Source organism: Anomaloglossus baeobatrachus, chromosome 5 (genome assembly GCF_048569485.1).
Source record: "Anomaloglossus baeobatrachus isolate aAnoBae1 chromosome 5, aAnoBae1.hap1, whole genome shotgun sequence".
NCBI classification, from domain to species: domain Eukaryota; kingdom Metazoa; phylum Chordata; class Amphibia; order Anura; family Aromobatidae; genus Anomaloglossus; species Anomaloglossus baeobatrachus.
Window position 1 is genome coordinate 109133169 of NC_134357.1, and position 15733 is coordinate 109148901.

The 15733-nt window shown below is 44.7% G+C and overlaps 1 protein-coding gene across 4 annotated transcripts in view; it reads left to right on the plus strand.

Annotated features, from left to right (window-relative positions):
* The window catches only part of PCGF5 (polycomb group ring finger 5), a 169227-nt gene that overhangs the window by 68087 nt on the left and 85407 nt on the right, over positions 1–15733 (plus strand). Inside the window, exon 1 of one of the 4 annotated variants that reach the window (XM_075348754.1) lies at positions 13157–13210. The exons of the other annotated variants lie outside the window; for them this stretch is intronic. The gene's annotated coding sequence lies outside the window, so the exon portion shown is untranslated. Of the gene's footprint in view, positions 1–13156; positions 13211–15733 lie in introns of those variants that run through there. 4 annotated transcript variants of the gene reach the window in all.

Here is a 15733-nt window from a genome sequence, read left to right on the forward strand (position 1 = left end):
TCTGTGTGATCCAAACACCTGAAACTTCGATTTGTCCGTCCATGACACTTTTTTCCAATCTTCCTCTGTTTAATGTCTTTGTTTTTTCTGCCCATATTAATATTTTCCTTTTTTTAGCCAGTCTCATATATGGCTTTTTCTCTGCCAGTCTGCCCTGAAGGCCAGCAACCCGGAGTCGCCTCTTCACTGTAGATCATGACACTGGTGTTTTGCGGGTACAATTTAATGAAGCTGTCAGTTGAGGACCTATGAGGCGTCGATTTCTCAAACTAGAGACTCTAATGTATTTGTCTTGTTCTCTTTCTACTCTGGTTAGAGCCTGTTTATGCTCTCCTCTGAAGGGAGTAGTACACACCGTTGTAGGAAATCTTCAGTTTCTTGGCAATTTCTCACATGGAATATCCTTCGTACAAGAATAGGCTGTTGAGTACATGAAAGTTCTCTTTTTCTGACCATTTTGAGAGTTTAATGGAACCAACAAATGTAATGCTCCAGATTCTCAGTTAGCTCAAAGGAAGGTCAGTTTTATAGCTTCTCTAATCAGCAAAACTGTTTTCAGCTGTGCTAACATACTTGCACAAGGGTTTTCAAGAGACTTCTAAACATCCATTAGCCTTCTAACACAGTTAGCAAACACATTGTACCATTAGAACACTGGAGTGGTGGTTGTTGGTTGTTGGAAATGGGCCTCTATACACCTATGTAAGTATTGGATTAAAAACCAGACGTTTGCAGCTAGAATAGTCATTTACCACATTAACAATGTATAGAGTGAATTGCTGTTTAATTTAATGTTAGCTTCATTGAAAAAAAAAAGTGCTTTTCTTTCAAAAAATAAGGAAATATCTAAGTGACCCTAAACGTTTGAGCTGTAGTGTATGTGGGTAATTTCACCACCAAATTCAGGCAAGCTGTACACACTGTTTTATTTGTAGATTGAGCTAATAGAGTACACTGCCTGCATGTTGCTGTTTTTGACTGCTACGCAAAGGTGCTTGATGCAACGCAGTATGAGGTTTCAGAGGTATTCATACAGCAAATCATGCTGCAAAATACTGGGGTCGGGGCACCATGCAGAAATAGCAATCGGTAGTGTGATCAGTTGGCTCTCTCCAGATCACTGGGACTGTAAGGGCTCATGCGCACGTACCTGCTGAATATTCTGCAGCGATTTGACAGCACATGTGCGCATCAAATCGCTGCAGAAACACTGCGTAATGGATGCAGTTTTTTTTGTACATAAAAAGCTGATTTCATGCGCTCGGGATGCTGCCCCCACCATAGACAAAGTGTGAGCTGCATCCATAGCGCACAAATAATTGACAGGCTGCTTTTATGAACGCACGGATTTGGGTCAAAATGTTAGCATCCAAATCGCTGCGTTCATAAAAGCAACGTGCGCACGTATCATGCACAATCTACATAGATTGTGCTGGGGACGCAGGACGGATGCATTTACGCTGCAGTGCTATACGCAACGTAAATGCATGCAATTACGTTACGTGCGCATGAGCCCTAAAACGTATAGATTATCTCTTCCCATGCAACCACTGGGTAAGATGTGATGCAGATCTATTGCAGCATATGTGTGAAGCCTCTTGTTCTGATCTCCTATTCTGCAGCCAAAGTACAGGTTGTAGGCGTCACTTATATGATAGTCAAGTTTTTGCCTTTGTGGCGCAAAAGTGACTTCTCCGAATATGTAGCAAAAACTATCCGCTTTGTTAATTCAAGAAAGAGGCATATCTAAAAAAAAATGTATAGAATCATCTCAATATGGCAAGAAACTAAGCTAATAAAAAAATCCTAAAACTGTATACCTTGCGCCTGTTTCACATGTAAAAACACACGTCCCTCCATGTGTTGTGATTCACGACACACGTGTTTTCTCCATGTGCTATCTGTGATTTGTGATCCATGATAGCAAATGGAGATAAACTCACCTGTCCCTGCTCCTGCTGTCCGTGGGGCTGAAGTCTCCTGGATGCTGTGTCTCTCACCTCTGCAGCTACTTCCGGGTCGGCTGTGCTGTGCATAAATGCATATGTATGAGATTAACCCCTTCAGCCCCCGGGCACTTTCCATTTTTGCGTTTTTGTTTTTTGCTCCTTTTCTTCCGAGAGCCGTTACTTTTTTATTCCGTCAATCTTGCCATATGAGGGCTTGTTTTTTGCGGGACGAGTTGTACTTTTAAATGAAACCATAGGTTTTACCATATATTGTACTGGAAAACAGCAAAAAAATTCCAAGTGTGGAAAAACTGCAAAAAAAATGTGATCGCACAATAGTTTTTGGGATGTTTTATTCACCGTGTTCACTATATGGTAAAACTGATCTATCTATGTGATGCCTGTCGGTGCGAGTTTGTAGACACCAAACATGTATAGGTTTACTTGTATCTAAGGGGTTAAAAAAAATTCACAAGTTTGTCCAATAAAAGTGGCGCACGTTTTGCGCCATTTTCCGAAACACGTAGCGTTCTCATTTTTCGGGATCTATGGCTCAGTGACGGCTTATTTTTTGGGTCTCGAGCTAATATTTTTAAATGGTACCATTTTTGCGCAGATGCTACGTTTTGATCGCCTGTTATTGCATTTTGCGAAAAACATGCGGCAACCAAAAAACGTAATTTTGGCGTTTGGAATTTTTTTGTTACTACGCCGTTTACCAATCAGATTAATTGATTTTATATTTTGATAGATCGGGCATTTCTGAACGCGGCGATACCAAATATGTGTATATTTATTTATTTTTTAACCCTTTAAATTTTCAATGGGGTGAAAGGGGGGTGATTTGAACTTTTAGGTTTTTGGTTTTTTTTATTTTTTAAAACTTTTTTTTTACTTTTTTTTTTATTTTACTAGTCCCCCTAGGGGGCTATAGCGATCAGCAATCCGATCGCTCTTATCTATCTGCTGATCACAGCTGTACAGCTGTAAACAGCAGATTCAGTCACTTCCGGTTTTCCTCTGCTCCGTGCCGAGGAAAAACGAAAGTGAAACTTCGTAGCTGCAGGCGTTATCACATGACCCTGTGCTATGATGGCAACCACCGAACGTCACGTGATCACTCACGTGACTTCCGGTGGGGGCGGCGGTAAGTAAAAAACATGGCCGCGCACATATAGATCTCGCTGCCAGACTTTGGCAGCGAGATTTAAGGGGTTAAATGTTGCGAGTGGAAGCGATTCCACTCGCAACATGCAGGCACACATGTCAGCTGTTGAAAACAGGGGGCGAAGCTTAACGGGACACGATCCTTGACGGATAGATCCGTCCAAGGTCGTGAAGGGGTTAATGAGCCAGCTTGGAAGCAGAGGCAGTAGCCAGAGAGAGCGTTGTTGGAGACGGGTGAGTTTAAAATGCTTTTTATTTCAATGTACGTGTTTTCCTGGTATGTGGGACATCAGTGATGTCAAAAAGACTGACATGTCTCCATGCGGAAATCACGGACACTTGTGTATGCTGCATGGAGACACGGTCAGTGAAAAATCACTGATGTGTGCGCAGATGTTCGTGATTCTGGTAGGTATAAAAACTGTCACATATGTACCAGAATCACTGACATGTCAAACAGGTCTTACAAAGGGAGGATTTATAAACGTAGGTGATGCAACTGTAATTAGTATTAAGTCATCGGAAAGGAGTTGGTGTTTTTTGATTGGTCACCCTAAGATAATAGAATACTAAAGGCTCAATAGACTAAATAGAAGATGTCATAGACTAGCTACTAACAATGCAATAATGATGATGAAATAATAGTAATGCATTTTTTCTACAAGCTGCATGAATGGAGTTATAAGCAATTACAACATCTTCTAGATCTTGAAAATTAGAGCCAATCAAATGTAAGCATCATATTCATTTTAAGCCCCACAAAATTTGTTAAGTTCAACTGTTTTCATCTTTGAACCAATGTGGCTGCAGTAGTAGAGTAATCCTTTTTCTTCTGAATGAAAATTGGCATCTTTAGTACCTTCTTGAGAACTTAGCTCAAGGGGTTTTTTTTTGTTTGTTTGTTTTTTTTCATGGCGATGACCTTGTGGTTTAAGTGACACATTAACTTTATTCTGAAACAGGAATTCTGTCACGGATTTTTTTTTTTTAATTTTCATTTGGCATTGTAAATAACATAAGTTTGTTACGTATGGGTATTATGGATATGGGAGTAAAAGCTACGGTATATATATATTTAATGCTTTCGTACTTAATCACAATAAATTCCCATATAAAAAAAATTGTTTATATGTATTTTAGAAGTTGTTCTGTAACCAATGCCATCAGTATGTTTTGTAACAATAAGGTTGCTAAGGTCTTGAGACAGCACACTGGTTTAACCCATCATGAGATGTTTTTTGTGTGGCACCTTGGTAATAAGACACCTTTTTTTCGGCCATCATTTGAACGAGCTGATATTATTTTTTACTAAACGGCAGGATTGCTGCCTAATTACAAATAGATTTCAGCTGGCATCATGGCCTTCCATGGCCTTTTACACCCCTTCTACTTCATGTGTTCCATACTTTTTCCCTATGTCATTTCTCATTATTACACATCACAAAATTTTTGGATATCTATGGTTTGATTTGCCGTCAATACCTATTTTACCCGCTGTATTTAATATATATATGTGTGTATGTGTATATATATATATATATATATATATATATATATATATGTATTCTCAAAAAGAGAAATGTTTCCGACACTGGTACCAATGCAAACTACATGTTATTCTGCAAAGCATTTTTTTATAGTTTACATTGATACCATCTTGGTGTGCATGTCTTTTTTTATCGCTTTCAATACATTTTTTTCAGGATGCAATATTTGCTTTTTTTATTACAGTGCTTAGTATTATGTTAAATAGCATGCTAATGTTATAGTTTGGGTCATTATGGACATGATAATACTAACTATGTATATTTTAATACTTTGATACTTTTTCATACGAAAATTCAATTAAAAAAGAGCAATACCTATTTTTCTTTGTCCACAGTCTCAGTATTTTTGGAGGGATGAACTGTAGTTATGTTGCTATGTTTTTTGGTTCTAAGTGAAGTTTAAATTACTTTTTATTACATTTTTTAAGTGAAGTGACAAAAAAAATCTGACTTTTTTTTTTACCACGCTGATGTTAATAGTTTGAGTCACTACAAATGAAGCGATACCAAATTTTTTACCAGCCACCTAGATGCCATGGCATCTACCATCTACATTTACCGTAGCATCTATGGGGTTAAACAAGGTTGTAGCATTAAGGCTATTGCAACTGAGCATTAGCTGTACATTTCAACTTTATGTTCTAACTGACAGATGCTCATACAAGTGTGGGTCCAATATCTGAGCCTGCACAACGTGACTGCAAAAGTTTGTATTAGGGCTCATGTCTACTTGCGTACCGCTTCTGATGCAAGAGCACCGGAAGCAATATACTAATGACCCTCTGCTGCGTGCATCAGCCGAGGATCATGCGACTGTGATGCGATCTTGCGATCGCACCCCAGGTGCGGAGAAGAGGGAGGGAGGACTTTGTCCCTATCTCCTCTGCTGTCTGTCTCTGCATGCACCTCACTGCAGTCGCATAACATGTGAGTGCAGTGCAATGTTTCACATGCTCCCATAGGGTTGCTTGGGGGTGCGGAGCTGAGACTCTCTGCCAAATGCAGCATGCTGTGATTGTACCGACAGCACGATTCTTGCCGTAGAAGCAAGAGGATACTGCCCCATAGATTAACACTGGTGCGAGTGCAATCCGATTTTTTTATCGGATCGCACTCACACATGAAAATCGCAAGTGGACATGAGCCCTTAAAGGGACCCTCAATCCTAGTAATGAATAGTACAGAATAGAGACATGGATTTCTCATGAATGATCACTCTACCTGTTGTGCACCGTTTGTCCCCACTGCCTTCTATGCTTAGACCGTGGTTCTTTTTCTCCTGCTGCCGAGTTGGCCGCCACAGTGGCATGAGGATTGTAGCGCTATGCCTGATCCCCACCTTCTTGCCTTTCTTGGCCTATAGTACAGGGAAGGCATGGTTTAAGCTTACCACTGCAGTCCCCTATTCGAATGTGGTGGTCCTCTTAGAAGCAGGAGAAATAGTACGCCGATCTGAGCAGAGGAGGTGAATGTTAGGCACCGTGTTGGGCAACTGTAGATGAGAAATTTAAACAATCGCTTCTCTGAGCTCTTAATTAGAATCATATCCCATGGAGAAAAGTGGCCCGTAGGCTTACAGATTGGTATTGGGATCAATCAAAATATTGGATGTTCCAGTCCCTTTTTTACACTATTAAAAAGTGTTTAATGTGACAAAACATCAACAAATTTTCCCAGTAAAAAAATACTTTCATTTGGAAATAAATGTCCCAGAAAGCAGACACATATTTAATAATAAAGTGATTTATATTATAAAACTATTTCATTATTTATCCTGCACGGTAAATGCTCAAATTCTTAATATTTTTTTAATTTTAGAATTGCTGTTGTTTTTATTCCTCCTGACTCATAAAAAATGAAATATAAAAAAGTGATCATAAAGGCTGCTTTACACGGTACGACCGATTGTGCGATTTCACAATCGATCGTACCCGCCCCCGGCCTTTTTGCGTCACGGGCAAATCGCTGCCCGTGTCGCACAAAGTTAGTTACCCCCGTCACACATACTTACCTCTCGTGCGACCTCGCTGTGGGCGGCGAACGTCCACTTCCTGGAGTGGGAGGGACGTTCGGCGTCACAGCGACGTCACACGGCCGCCGGCCAATAGAAGCGGAGGGGCGGAGATGAGCGGGACGTAAACATCCCGCCCACCTCCTTCCTTCCACATAGAGCCGGCGGCGGCCGCGGGAGGCAGGTGAGCTGCTCATCGTTCCCGTGGTGTCACACGGAGCGGCGTGTGCTACCACGGAAACGATGGTCAACTAAATCAAACGATATTATGGAACCTAGTGAGTAGTACCCGACTCACGATTTGTGAGCGATACTGCGTCGCTAGGAGGTGTCACACAGGCCGGCATCGCCAGCGATGCCGGATGTGCGTCACAAAAACCGTGACCCCGACGATCTATCGCACGATAGATTGTCTGGTGTAAAGCACCCTTAAGGCTGTAACGATCTCAGAATGGTCTCATTAAAAAACCAGCTCTGACATACTGAAAAGAGAACAATTACTGTAACATGTTATAGCTCTCAGAATAAAGACCAAATTGTGCAAAAGTAAAGAAAGAGTAAATGTGGGCATCACTGTATTTTCTCCACCAAATCTGCACGTTGTAAGCAAAAAACTGCGTCGAAAACTGGATGCGGTTTTGGTGTAGATTTTGATGTAATTGAAGTCAATAGGTGAAAAAGTGAAAAAACGCTGCTAAACCGGAGCAATAATTGACATACTGCAGATTTTTTTCTGCATCAAAATCTGCACCAAAACTGCGCGGAAAAAAAACGCAACGTGTGCACAGCAAATCCAAAGTCTCATAGATTTTGCTGGCTTCAGGAAAGTCATGCAGATTTTGATGCAGATTTAAAAAGAAAACTGTGTCAAAAAATGTGTCAAAAACCGCAGCGTGTGCACAGGACCTAATTGTATTGACCTGAAGAGTAAGTTAAAGAGAACCAACCACCAGGATTTTGCGATATGAAGTAAAGGCAGAGCCATACAGGCAGTAAGATGCTGAATGCAGGCATTCCTGTTAGATAAGGCTTGGTTGCAGAAATATCTTGACTTCCGGAAAGACCGACTGACCGGCCTTACCTTGCCCGACCACCACCCACCCTTATTGCCCAAATACTTACCTAAAATAAACACAAAGACTGCGTGACATTTGGATATGAAAAGCCACAGCAGCCCTGTTTATTAATAACAAATACTATCAATGATAAATAACATTTCAATATCTTACTATACCCGTAACCATGAATATATAAAATGAACCCAGCAAGGACCCATATTAAACAAACAACTGCACCACCAGGGGTAACCCGCTCCTGCATTGGGTTCCCACCTCGCTGTTTAGTGCAAACCCCACCTTCAAATACCCCCCTCCTTTCTGCCCCCTGCTGCGACAGAATTACTCCTCATCTTCTGTCCTCGTCGGATGACCGAAATGTACCACGACAGGTGGGCGGGGATGATTTCGGCCGTCGTCCAGGTGAAAAGGACCACCCCCCCAATGCCTGAACCTATATACTACCCCACTAACGCCACCCCTTGACCAATCAAGCGGCTCCAAAATCTCAACCGTCCCTAAAGCTCCACCCTACACTTTCTCGCACAAAAGATGCAACAAAAATGAACCCCTAAAGTGCCCCTCTTAGGGGTACTTTGCATGTTGCGACATCGCTACTGCGATGTCGTCGGGGTCAAATCGAAAGTGACGCACATCCGGTGACAGTAACGACGTTGCAACGTGTAAAGCCTAGATGCACCGGAAAACGATCGCAAAAGCGTCGTAAATCGGTGATCTGTGTTGTGTCGGACATTTTCATGCCGCACCAATAGGAGATACGATGTTGTTCCTTGTTCCTGCGGCAGCACACATCGCTGTGTATGAAGCCGCAGGAGCGAGGAACATCTCCTTACCTGCCTCCACCGGCTATGCGGAAAGAAGGAGGTGGGCGGGATGTTTACGTCCCGCTCATCTCCGCCCCTCCGCTTCTATTGGCTGCCTGCCGTGTGACGTCGCTGTGACGCCGCACGACCTGCCCCCTTAGGAAGGAGGCGGGTCGCCGGCCAGAGCGACGTCGCAGGGCAGGTAAGTGCGTGTGAAGCTGCCGTAGCGATAATGTTCGCTACAGCAGCTATCACAAGAGATCGCATCTGCGACGGGGGCGGGGACTATCGTGCTCGGCATCGCTACAATCGGCTAGCGATGTCGCAGCGTGCAAAGTGCCCCTTAGGCCTAGCATTGTTCCCAAATCATGCTGCCTTCCCTTGAGCCCTTTCAGGGCAGCAGTCCGGGCTGTCCCTTTAATTGAAGTTGCAGGAATGCACTGCACTTTAATTGATGGGTGCAATGGCGGCAGCTCTTTGTGGGTCGGGTCCTCTGCATTTATTCCTCCTCCGGTGTCCTCCTGGCTTGCCTTTTCTTTATTTGAATATCAAGATGCAATGCCATTTCTGCTGTTGGTGGCGCATATACATTGCCACAGTAATTCTGTCTTTATTAAAATGGCACCGGAATCTGCGCATGCGCATACCGCGATCTCCAGTGCCATTTTATTGAAATCACTGTGGTGAAGGCTATGAAAGATTCTTTTTTTAACATCTGAGAGTTAAGGCAGTGCTTGAAAATATTGTTGGCCAAACAAAATATTGACACTTTGGGAATAATTTGACCATTTTAGTTAGGGGTGTACTCACTTTTGTTGCCAGCAGGTTTGATATAATTGGCTGTGTGTTGAGTCATTTAGATGGCACCAAATGTACACTATTATACAAGCTGTACACTGACTACTTTATATTGTATCAAAGTGTCAGATCTTCAGTGTTGTCCCATAAAAAGATACAGTAAAATATAAAATCTTTTGTGATATACTGTACTCTAGGCTCCATTTGGCCTCTTCTTTTCAAAGGTACACAGAACTGTTGTTGACCCCACTTTTGTGCACGTCTAATAAGACGTAGACACCGCCGGACCACAGGGCAGACAGTTCAAGTGGCTCCCTATGCATCACTACATGGAATTGTCCATTGGGAATTTTGTCTGAATCACAAAATTTTTCAAAGATTAAGGCTGCTTTCACACTACGTTTTTTTAACATGCGTCATGAACTTTTTTTAACGCAAAAATGGATCCAGTGCAAATGCGTTTTCATTTCAATGCATTTGCAATGGATTTGCGTCAACATGCGTTCACCTGCGTTTGCGTGTGTTAGGCCCGTTTCACACGTCAGTGAAAAACACTGACGTTTTTCACTGGCGTGTAAAACACGCACATGTCCCTCCGTGTGCCGTGAATCATGGCACACGTGGGTTGTCTAAGTGCAATCCGGGCTCCGTTCTCCGTGGCCCGTGATTGCACTTAGAAATCAACTCACCTGCGCCCGCTCCCGCTCTCCATGGTGCTGATCGCTCCCGCGGTGCAGCATCCGGCCGGCGCTGACCCCCGCAGCAGCTGCTTCCGGGTCGGCTGTGTCGCGCATAATGAATATGCGCGACAGTAATGAGCCGGCTCAGAAGCAGCAAGCTGCACGGGCTGCTGAGAGCGTCGCTGAAGCCGGGTGAGTAAAAATGATTTTTATTTTAAAAGCACGTTTTTTTCTGGCACGTGTTTCACGGACCACACCACTGCGTGGTCCGTGGGACATCAGTGATGCCAGAAAAAAATGGACATGTCTCCGTGAGGCAATCACGGACACGCGGGTACGCTGCACGGAGACACGTGCAGTGATAAATCACTGATGTGTGAGCAGACCCATTCATTATAATGGGTCTGCGTATGTCAGTGATTCTGGTACGTTTAAAAAAAAAGCACAAACGTCCCAGAATCACTGACGTATGAAACTTGCCTTATAGTGAGGATCCAGCGAGTTGCAGTTTTTTAACTTTTTTCAAAAACGTTACTTGTAGCGTTTTTGCGCTACATCCAAATACTGCAAATTGCTGGATCCTGACTATACTGCATGCAAACGGATGTGAACACAGGCATGCTGATAGACAGGATCCTGCTTGCTCTACTGAGCATGCCCAGAAACCAGCCTGGTGTGATCAGTCTCTCTCTCCCCCTCCCTCACTCTCCTCTCTCTCTCCCCCGCCTGAGAACAGCGGACGCTCGTAACCAAGGTAAATATCGGGTAACCAAGCACAGCGCTTCGCTTAGTTACCCGATGTTTATCTTGGTTACGTGTGCAGGGAGCAGGCAGCCCGGCTCCTAGCAGCTGCAGACGCTCGAAACCAAGGTAAATATCGGGTAACCAAGCAAAGCACTGCGCTTAGTTACCTGATGTTTACCTTGGTTACCAGCGTTCTCAGCTGTCAGATGCCGGCTCCCAGTCTATCACGTTCAGTTCCCCTCACTCCCGATCACATGACTCCAATGCCCGCCCATATACTTCAAGTGACAGGATCCTGTAAAATAACACATGCGTTTTTCTTTGTAAAAACAGGATCCACGTTTACAGCAAAAAAAGTTCATGACTCATGTTAAAAAACGTAGTGTGATAGCAGCCTTACATGTAATCCTCAGTGTTAGCGCTCAGCGTAGAGAGCAAGATAAATATGAGGCGCGCTGTACTGGGATCTTTGGGAGGCAGAATGAACAAACAACAGTTGGTGAATAATTATCTTTACTTGTTTATTATTTACATCATTCACCTTGTGGTGTGATAGGGCGGCTTTATTCCTCCGGTCAGTACAATTACAGCATTACCAGATTTATATATTTTTCTTTTAGTTTTGGCCACTAACACTGTAAAAAACGCTTTTTTGCAAAAGATTTTTTTGCATCGCTGTATTTTAAAAGCTACATTTTCTATTTTTTCTGCCGACAGAGTCATGTGACGGCTTGTTTTTTGCAGGATGAGTTGGAGTTTTTATTGGTACTATTTTGGGGCACATACTTTTTTTTTTTATCGCTTTCTATTTTGCTTTTTCCAAGGCATAATCAAGAAGAAACATCAATTCAGGATTTTTTATTTTTTTTTTCCAATTTATTTTATGCCGTTCACGGTGTCGTAATAGTGAGACGACATCTGTATTGCTCGGGTCAGTACGAATACAGCGATACAATTCTATAGAAAAAAATATGTTCGCATTGCTGTATGCTGAGAGCTATAGGTTTTTTTTATTTTTATGCTGACTGAGCTGTATGGGGGCTTGTTTTTATGTGAGACAAGATGATGTTTTCATCTGTACCATTTTTATTTACATAAAAAATCTCATTTTATTCCACTTGTTTGTATACGATGAATAGACAAGATTTTTTACTACAGTTTTATCATTTTTTTTAGTGTTCACTAGGGGTTAACTGGTGTGACATCTTAATAGATTACAGATTGGGTTGTTTCGGACTTGGCGATACAAAATGCGTGTAGGTTTTTTTTACTTTTGTGTTTACATAAATATATGTATTTATTGGTATATTTTTTTTCCATTTTTGTGTTCTTTACTTTCTGATTTTTTTTATAATTGTTTTTCACTTTTATTACTCTCATTGCTGGAATAATGTATTGCAATGTGCAAGCAATACAGCCAACATGCTCTGCCAAAAGGGCAGCCCATCCTCTCCGCAAGCGCGCAGCCCATCCTCTCCACCAGTCACGCAGCCCATCCTCTCCCCCAGCCGAGCAGAAAATCCTCTGTCAGCCGCACAGCCCATCCTCTCCGCTAGCAGTGCAGCCCATCCTCTCAGCCAGCAGCGCAGCCCATCTTTTCCGCCAGCAGCGTAGCCCAGCCTCTCCGCCAGCAGCACAGCTCAACCTCTCCACCAGCACCACAGCCCAACCTCACCGCCAGCAGCGCAGCCCATCCTCTCCACTGGCAGTGCAGTGCAGCCCAGGCTCTCCTGCCAGCAGTGCAGCCCAGGCTCTCCTGCCAGCAGTGCAGCCCAGGCTCTCCCGCCAGCAGTGCAGCCCATCCTCTCAGCCAGGAGCGCAGCCCATCTTTTCCGCCAGCAGCGTAGCCCAGCCTCTCCGCCAGCAGCGCAGCTCAACCTCTCCACCAGCAGCGCAGCCCAACCTCACCGCCAGCAGCGCAGCCCAGCCTCTCCACCGGCAGTGCAGTGCAGCCCAGGCTCTCCCGCCAGCAGTGCAGTCCAGCCTCTCCGCCAGCAGCGCAGCCCAGCCTCTCCGCCAGCAGCTCAGCCTCTCTGCCAGCCGCATAGCCCATCCTCTCCGCCAGCTGTGCAGCCCATCCTCTCCGCCAACCGCGCAGCCCATCCTCTCCGCCAACCGCGCAGCCCATCCTCTCCGCCAGCCCATACACTCTGACAACAGCACAGCCCATCCCCTCAGCTAGCAGCACAGCACATTCTCTCGCCAGCAGCAGCCATGACGAATACGATGGAGTTTGTAGTTATAGTTAATACACGCGGGAGGTACCAGCCTCACCTCCCATTCATGCTCGCTCACGCTCAATGAAAAATGTACTGCGCATGCGTAGATCCACGCTCGCCTCTTAGTACTAACGCGCATGCGCCAGGCAAGAGATCGCGTCATCAGTAATTACTGGCGAGAGGTGATACTTGTCGGCGCATGCGCGGTTGTTTCTGGTGAGTCCCCCCTAGAAGTCCCCTGTAGTCTGTACCGGCAGCGAAACGGCGCAGAATAATAATGCCTCGCCTCATGTATATGGCGCTAAGTTCTGTAGAAAACACAAGCTTCTGTATAAGAAAGACGCCGCCGCTAGAGCAGTGCAGAGGGCGTCTCTCCCTATATAGCGAGTGTAGAACTAGAAGTCGCAGGCAACCATGGCAACCTTGACACGGGGTCTTCGGACTGCACAACAAGGGGCGCCGCTGTCATCATGTGATCGGTCGCGATATGTTAGAATCTGGGTGACAGGAAGCTGCTGGGAACATGACAGCTCTTCCCGCCCATCAGCTGTAGCTGCAGTATCACAGGGGATGTCTGTCCTGTCTGCTCTGTCATACTGGACACTGGGACTTTCGGTGACAGGACAGCAGTGATTGATCACCCAGCTTTCCCTGGACCCTGAGCAGCAGATAGTAAAGAGGGGCTGTGTGGCTCTATGTTGGTCTCTGGGGTTTGTGGTGGGCGCTGGGGCTGAGGGCTCCAGGATCTATTGTGCGGGCTGGACGGGGGTCAGTGGAGAGCTTTGAGCAGGGTCTGTGGCTGATGCTGGGACAGGGGTCTCTGTTGTGGGCGCTGGGCTGGGGGCTCCGGGGTCTGTGGTGAGCGCTGAGGCGAGGGTTTCCAAGGTCTGTGGTGGGCACTGGGTCAGGGGTGCCGGGGTATGTTATGGGCATTGGGACAAGGGTCTCCGGAGCCTGTGGTGGGCATTGGAGTATATGGTGGGCGATGGGACAAGGGTTTTAGGGGTCTGTGGTGAGCGCTGAGTCAGGGGGCTGTGATGGGCGCTAGGGCAGAGGTTTCTGGGGTATGTGGTGGGCGTTGGGACTAGGGATTCTGGAGTCTGTGGTGGGCGCTGGGGCAGGGGTTTTCCGGGGTATATGGTGAGCGTCGGGATGAGGGGTTCTGGGGTCTGTGGTGGGCGATGGGGCAGGAGTTTCCAGAGTCTGCGGTGGGCGTTGGAACGAGGGTCCCTGGGGTCTGTGGTGAGTGCTGGGGCAAGTGTCTCTGAGGTCGGTGGTGGTCGCTGGGGCAGGGGTTTCCAGGGTGTGTGGTGGGTGTTGAGATGAGTGTCACTGGGGTCTGGTGGGCACAGGGGCCGGGGTCTGTGAAGGGCTCCTTGTGGTGTCTCAGGGACCATCTGCACCTTTTATTTCTCCCCCTCCTCACCTTACAAGAATTATACACTTTTCCCCCTTAAATATTGGGGTTTGTTGCTTTGCGGGACAAGCTGAAGCTATTTCCATTATTTTGGGATGAGACTTTCTGATATTTTTCTTGCATTGTTTTCTGGGTTTTTTTTTTTTGTTTTTTTTTTCAGTTTTGTTTAGCATATAGGATAAATATTCCGATATGACAGTTATGTGTGTGTGTGTGTGTATATATACACATCTCCAGTACTCACCATAAATTAGTACACCCCCTTTAAAAAGTAACATTTTGATCAATTTTTCTCTGAACACAAGAACAGCTTCCTCAATTTTGACAACACTGAGTTTTATACAGCGGCTTTGGACTAAGTCAGGTTAATAATATAACGTTCATTACACAATCTCAGTTTAATTCTTATTAGTTGATGCAAAAAAGAACACACCCCAAATAAAATGTACTGTAGCTAGTATTTTGTATGACCATCATGGTATTTAAGGACGGCACCATGTCTTATAACCATGGAATGAACAAGTTGGTGACTATCTTTTCCACTCTTCAAGAACAACCTCTTTTAGATGCTGGATGGAGAGTGGTGGCAACTTGTCTCTTCAGAATTCCCCATAGGAGTCCAGTTGGGTTCAGAGCAGGAGACACTTGGCCACTGAATCACTTATGTGGGTCTGTACGAGCGCTGCCAGGATGCAGAGATACATATCTGAAGAAGAGAAGGATGTAAGTGATTCGGTGGCCAAGTTTCTCCTGCTCTGAACCCAACTGATCACCTATGGGGAATCCAGAAGAGACAAGTTGCCACCACTCTCCATCCAGCATCTAACAGAAGTTGTTCTTGAAGAATGGAAAAGATTGATGTTGCACTATGTCACCAACTTGTTCATTCCATGCCTAGAAGACCTGATGCCGTTCTTAAATATCATGGAGTTCATACAAAATACTAGATGTAGGTTTTGATCTGATCTGAGTAAAACTAAAGATTTTCCAATCTAATATATAAAGCTCAGTGTATGTATGTGTGTATGTTTGTATATATGTGTCTGAGTGTATGTCCGCTAAAGGAAATTGCACCGAAGCATTTACAACCACGAAATTTTGCACAGACGCCCCATGTGACTCAGGGAATGTCATAGACTAGGTTTTGATGGGAAAATTTAACCCCGCACTTTACAGTTACTCTCCAAAATCCTGCCTCCATTAAACTGAATAGAGGTGGGAGCTACAGGCTATTAATAGCAACTGTCAGTGGTTGCTATAAAAACAAAATAAACTGATAGTATAAGAAGCTTATGTGTGAGGTAATATGATGTCGGTGGGGT